At 51.7% G+C, this 5,926-nt stretch overlaps 1 protein-coding gene across 2 annotated transcripts in view; it reads left to right on the plus strand.

Moving 5' to 3' along the window:
- Positions 1–5,926, plus strand: part of ESRRB (estrogen related receptor beta) — a 166,903-nt gene that overhangs the window by 152,817 nt on the left and 8,160 nt on the right. The window lies entirely within an intron of this gene.

A 5,926-nucleotide genomic window follows, 5' to 3' on the forward strand; every position in this document is an offset into this window, starting at 1 on the left:
TTTACTCTCCTGGGAACTGGGACTCAGGATAGAGCCCCTTTCCCAGGTGCTAGGACGATAGGGCACACTTGGCCCAGGCCCGCACACAGCAGAGACCATGACCATTGTTGCTAGCACATTATTGTGGATAGTGTTAAAAGCCCCCTTTCGCATCATTTCTCTTTGTCCACAGCTGAACTCTTTTTGATTAAAAAATAAAATAAATACAGGGGCTCACTTGTCTGCCTCAAACGCTAATTTGCCTATTTTGCATAAATCTGCATGCTGAATTATTTGGGCCTGACCTTCTAGTGTTTACTAGTAAGGCAAAATTAATTAATAGAGCTCCTGCCACTGCATGTAAACCTCATATTAAGGGCGATGACACATCAAGTGCCTGATACATTTAAAGATCTGCATCCTTTGGCCCATCCACTGAAGGGTCCCAGGTTCAATTATGGTCAAGGGCATGCACCTTGGTTGCAGGCTCAATCCCTGGTCCAGTCAGGGCACATGCAGGAGGCAACCAATTGATGTCTCTCTCACATCGATTTTTTTTTCTCTCTCCCCCTCTCCCTCTCCCTCTCCCTCTCCCTTTCCCTTTCCCTCTCCCTCTTTCCCCCTTCCTCCCTTCCACTCTCTCTAAAGAATCAATAGAAAAATGTCATTGGTTGAGGACTAACAAAACAAACAACAAAAATTATCCATCTTATTCCCAAATGAGATCCTTGGGACAGGAATTAATCTAATTCTTTGTATCAGCCACAGCTCCTAGCAGAGATCTTACTACATACAGTCAGTGCTCAATAAATGCATGCAAAGGCAGCTAGGAAGCACCCTGTGGGTGCTGGGCTCTGGGCTGGAGGCCAGAGGATACCGAGGCATGAGATGTGGTTCCCTTTGTAAGGACAGAGGCTCTGGCTCCTCTTCAACGCTCTATTCCTGAGTAAGGAGCCAGTCCGGCCTCTCCAGGAACCAAGATGGAGAGGAGCAGACACAACCCAGGTGGGCTCGGGCCTGCATCCTTCCTCTCTTTTTGGTTTTCTTTCTTTCTTTCTTCCTTCCTTTCTTTTTTTCTTTCTTAGTGAATATGCTTTTTTTATATTGATTTCAGAGAGGACAGGAGAAGGAGAGAGGGAGAGAAGCATCAATGATGAGAAAGAATCATCAATCGGCTGCCCGCTACACATCTCCCACCAGGGATCAAATCCGCAATCAAGGTACATGCCCTCAACTGGAATCGAACCCAGAACCCTTCGGTCGATAGGCCAAAGCTCTAGCCACTGAACCAAAGTTAGCCCTTCAGACTTGATTGGGCAGAGGCCACGGAGGAAAAGTCCCCAAGGGCATGAGATGCTGTGAGCGGTCTCAGCACCCCCCCCCCGCCCCCCTCCCCCCGCAATTACCAGGGCGTTGAACACACAGGGTGAGCCCTGGGGAACTCCTGCCTGATTGGGATTTGCTCAGAGTAACAGCCGCCCTTTTGTGTGAGTGAGTCAGACCGAAGTCTCCCTCCCCCAGAGGTTGATTTTCCAAGTGCTGGGCTGCCCAGGGGACAAGCCCAAGCCTTCAGAGTGTCCGCCTCTTATTCCCTGTGAGCAAGAGGGTAGAACCAGAGCCCTGGCCTTTCACAGCCCGTGGGCACCACTTGAGGAATTGCAGCCTCCAGGTGGGATTAGCTGGTTCTCCCGGTTCAGGCAGCCTCCAGGCTGCCCCAGCCGGAACTTTCTCCTGCCAGCCCCCGGGGAGTCCCCAGGGCCCTGCCCGCTGACAAGTGGTGGCCTCTGCAGGGGACCCCAGAGGCGGCCCCACAGAGGGCCCCTCAGCGGCTCTGCTCCCAGGTAGCCACCGTCTGGCCGCACTGAGAGCAGAATGCCGAAGGCCGATGAAATATGGGCTGCCGAGTGACAGCAGCTGTGTCTGGAGTGGCCTCAGAGCCTATAATTACATCTCCCTTTATTACCTCTGCTAATGGCCCTCCAGGTCGACAGAAACGATAATAAATTAACAGATTATGAACTCCACTTGCCACAAATTATGTGCTCTCTCTCTCTCCCTCTCTCTCTTTTTTTTAAATTCTAGGAGCTCCTGCTGTCAAGTCACTGGGGGCTGGGGGAGAGCCTGACATTGTTATTAGATCAGTTGGTGCAGATAAAGCAACTTTCTGTGGGCAGCAGAGCTCAAGGTGGGAGACCCCAGGAGGGCGGGCCCAGGGGCAGCCGACTGGGGCAGAACCCGAAGGGGCCAGTGCCCTCCGGGTCAGCCAGGCACAGGGACGCCTGCACTCCTGGGGCACAGCCACACCCAGCCTCTCCAGAGGCCCCCTGAGCCCCAGAATTGCTAATTACTTGATGGAGCAGAGGAGCCCAGGCAGAAAAGCAGAAGTGGAGGTGCTTTGCTGAAGGGCAGGGAGGAATGGCTCAGCTCCCTTTCGGCTCAGTGGATAGAGCGTCGGCCTGCGGACTGAAGGGTCCCGGGTTCGGTTCCGGTCGGGGGCATGTGCCTTGGTTGTGGGCACATCCCCAGTGTGCAGGAGGCGGCTGGTCGATGTTTCTCTCTCATCGATGTTTCTAACTATCTCTCTCCTTTCCTCTCTGTAGAAAATCAATAAAATATATTTAAAAAAAAAAAAAAAAAAAAAGAAGGAATATGTGCTTCTGGCAAAGTTGTGGATGTGACAGAGGGGTGGAGTTCCAAATGCATCCCTCTGGGAGTTTCCTGTACCCGAACACCCACCCACCTACACCCCCCCACTGCGCATGCGGGTGTGTGTGTGTGTGTGTGTGTGTGTGTGTATGTGCTCACTCACACGTGTTCTCCTCCCCTCCGTGGATCATACTATAATTTGCTGTACCTGCTTCTTCCATTTAATTATATACAATAGTATAGCACCTGCCATGTGCTAAGAGTGTTCTAAATGTTCTGCACCTTAGCTCATTTAACTCAAACAACCCCTGAGGCCAGGACTGTTCTTATTCCTGGTTTACTAATGAAGAAACTGTGGCACAGAGAGCTAGACAGCCAGTGGTCAGCAAAGCCGGGATTTTAATACAGGGCCCGGCCCTGGTCTCTGCCCTTCACCCTTACTCCCTCCCTTATGCTCTTGAGTTTCTTCCACACCCACACACATTCTACCTCATTCTTCTAGAGCAGTGGTTCTCAACCTTCCTAATGCCACAACCCTTTAGTACAGTTCCTCATGTTGTGGTGACCCCCAACCATAAAATTATTTTCGTTGCTACTTCATAACTGTAATTTTGCTACTGTTATGAATCATAATGTAAATATCTGATATGCAGGATGTATTTAGGCGACCCATGTGAAAGGGTCGTTCGATCCCCAAAGGGGTCACGACCCACAGGTTGAGAACCACTGTTAGTGGCTTCTAGCGTGCCATTCATTTAACTAATAAGGGCATTTGTATAATAATTGTATGTATTACATGGGTCACTTCTGGGTTGTTTACTGCTTTGGGCCATTTCAGACGCAGCCAGCAAACACCTCTGCACGTGTAGCTGGTGTGTCTCAGCATGCTTTTCTCTCTGGGAGGAATTCCCAGCTGTGGAATCGCTGGGTTGGAGGGAGCGTACCTTTCATTCTGCACTTGATTTAATTTTATCCTTGGACACCTTAAACATGGACGGGTTCAAAAGCCCCAAATAGGCAAAAATGTATTCACAGAACTCCCGTCTCCCTCCCTGTCCCCTCCTCCTTCCTCTTCGAGGTAACAGTTTTTATTTCTCATTTTCCCTCAGAGTGTTTCTTTTCTCAAACATTAGAAAAGGTCAAATATTTCCCCCTTCCTTGCACAAAAGCCCATGTGCGTGCCTGGCACTTGGCATTTGGATTTTCAAAGCTATTCCCAGCTCCTTTTGAAGACACTCATGGAGGAAGGGAGAAGTCAGGGACCGAGTTCACTCAGATCAGACGAGCAGGGCGGTCTGGGCATGGGCCTCGGGGCATATCCTCCGAAGGTGGCACACAACTCTCCCAGGAGCTGTCTCTCTCCCAACAGGGCAGGCCTGTCTGACTCAAAGGCAGCTACATCCACACTCGCTCTGAAGGGCGAGGAGGGGCTGACCCAGTCCTTTGGGCACCATTTCTTATCATCTGGGAGTCAAGGCCCAGTGGTCTTTGTCCGTTCTCTCCTCCGACCTGAACACTTGTTGGGCACCTTCTTGGCACCAGGATGGGAGCTTGGCAGTGGGGGTGGGAAGATGACAGGAAGCTCAGGGCACGGGGCACACAGACACCGAGGTGTGTGCTGTCAGAGCTCCTCGTCACCTTCAGGGATCAGCCCCAAAGTCTCCTCTTCCGGGAAGCCTCCCAGGCTCTCACTTGGGCCACACCCCCATTGTGTGTTCTCATAGCCCTCCATCTCCTCATAGCTCTTATTGTCGTGACTCCATGGTGACATGTGGTACTTGGGGTGTCCTTCCCTCTTCACTGAGAGCTCTTGAAGGCTGGGCCAGTACCAGTTCCGGTTTGAGCTGGCCATCCTGTCACTAGGGTCTGGCACTTAGCACTTAGTAGGTGTTCAATAAATGCTTGTTGGATGAATGAAGGGGCAGAAGCATGCTATTCACATTCTTCTAGTGATCGCACCTGCGTGATTACCCTCACAGGGGACTTTTCTCCTTCATTTCCTCACCCTCCCTCTCTGCCACCTTCCAATTCAACTGTCTATTAATTTCTCCCCATCCACCTCCTACCTCTTTCCTCCCATTCTGTCTGCTTTCAGATGCCCCCACCCCAGTGCCGTCCCCGCTTCCCTACGTACACACACCCTCATGGGCTGGCTGATTGGTATCTGTTAATTAATGTCGCCCAAGGCCTCTCTTGCTCAGAAGCCCGATAAGGGAAATTGGATGTCCATTTCCATCTATCTTTTATTACCTCCCGGCTCTCCCCGCCACCACGGGGAGCCACACACCGGCTCCCACCCCGGGATCTGGACAACACACACGCCCCTGACCCTCTGTGCCGCAGCCCGTCCCCTGAGAAGGCGTGTCAATCCAGGCTCGCCCGAGTCGTCAGGGTAATTGATCCGGCTCTTTTGTCGGTCACGTCGGATGCCAGCAGCCAGGTGCTCATCCAGGGCCTGGGCTGTGCAGATCGGGCCTCGGAACTGTGATGATAGACTAAGAGGGTGTTCACGGGGATAGGGCAGCCTGCCAGGTAAGGGGGCTCCAAACCCAGGGGTGCCCCCTACAGAGGACACACATGCACAGGTTGGAAAAGAGGGAGGACAGCAGAGGAGGGTGGGACAGACACCATGGAAGCCTAGAGCGAGGGGTCAATCCAGAAGCTTGGGGCCACCCCAGGCCTCCAGTCCAATGGGAGAAGAGAGTCATGCCAATAGCATGCTAACAACATGCCAATAGCATAGCAACAACTACAGCCATCACTACCGCCGGCTCAGGTTTGCTGAGCACCCCCTGTGTGCGGGGCGAAGTTCAGTGCTTCCACTCACCATCCTCGTCCTCACAGCCCGCACATCCAGGCTGGGTCAGGTTCTAGGTCTGCAAATGAAGTGATGAGTCCTACACAAGCACATTACCCCGGGAGCCCCTGACTTTCCCTAGCCACGACACCTGGTGCAAGTGGCTTTGTGGATACTGTTCCTCTTTTCAGCACATCTGGCATGGTCCGTGTTGGAACCAGTCACTGAAGTTACCACTGTGTTTAGTGACCAGCTGTTAGTGACCAGCTGTTTGAAAATCAGTTTCCTCTCTTCCTCCCTCCTTCCCTCCTTTCTTCCTACCTCTCTGGCTTGTGTATCAAGATGGTCATTGACCTTGTACAGTTAAGCACATATAATGTAATTCCAGTTTATTATTCTCATTTTGCTGATGAAGAATTTCATCTCATTATTAATAGTAATAGTAAGAGCTCCGCAACTGTGCTGTGTGTTCTGTAACCATTGGCTCACTTAGACCTCACAGCG

Source organism: Myotis davidii, unplaced genomic scaffold (genome assembly GCF_000327345.1).
Source record: "Myotis davidii unplaced genomic scaffold, ASM32734v1 scaffold309, whole genome shotgun sequence".
Lineage (NCBI taxonomy): Eukaryota > Metazoa > Chordata > Mammalia > Chiroptera > Vespertilionidae > Myotis > Myotis davidii.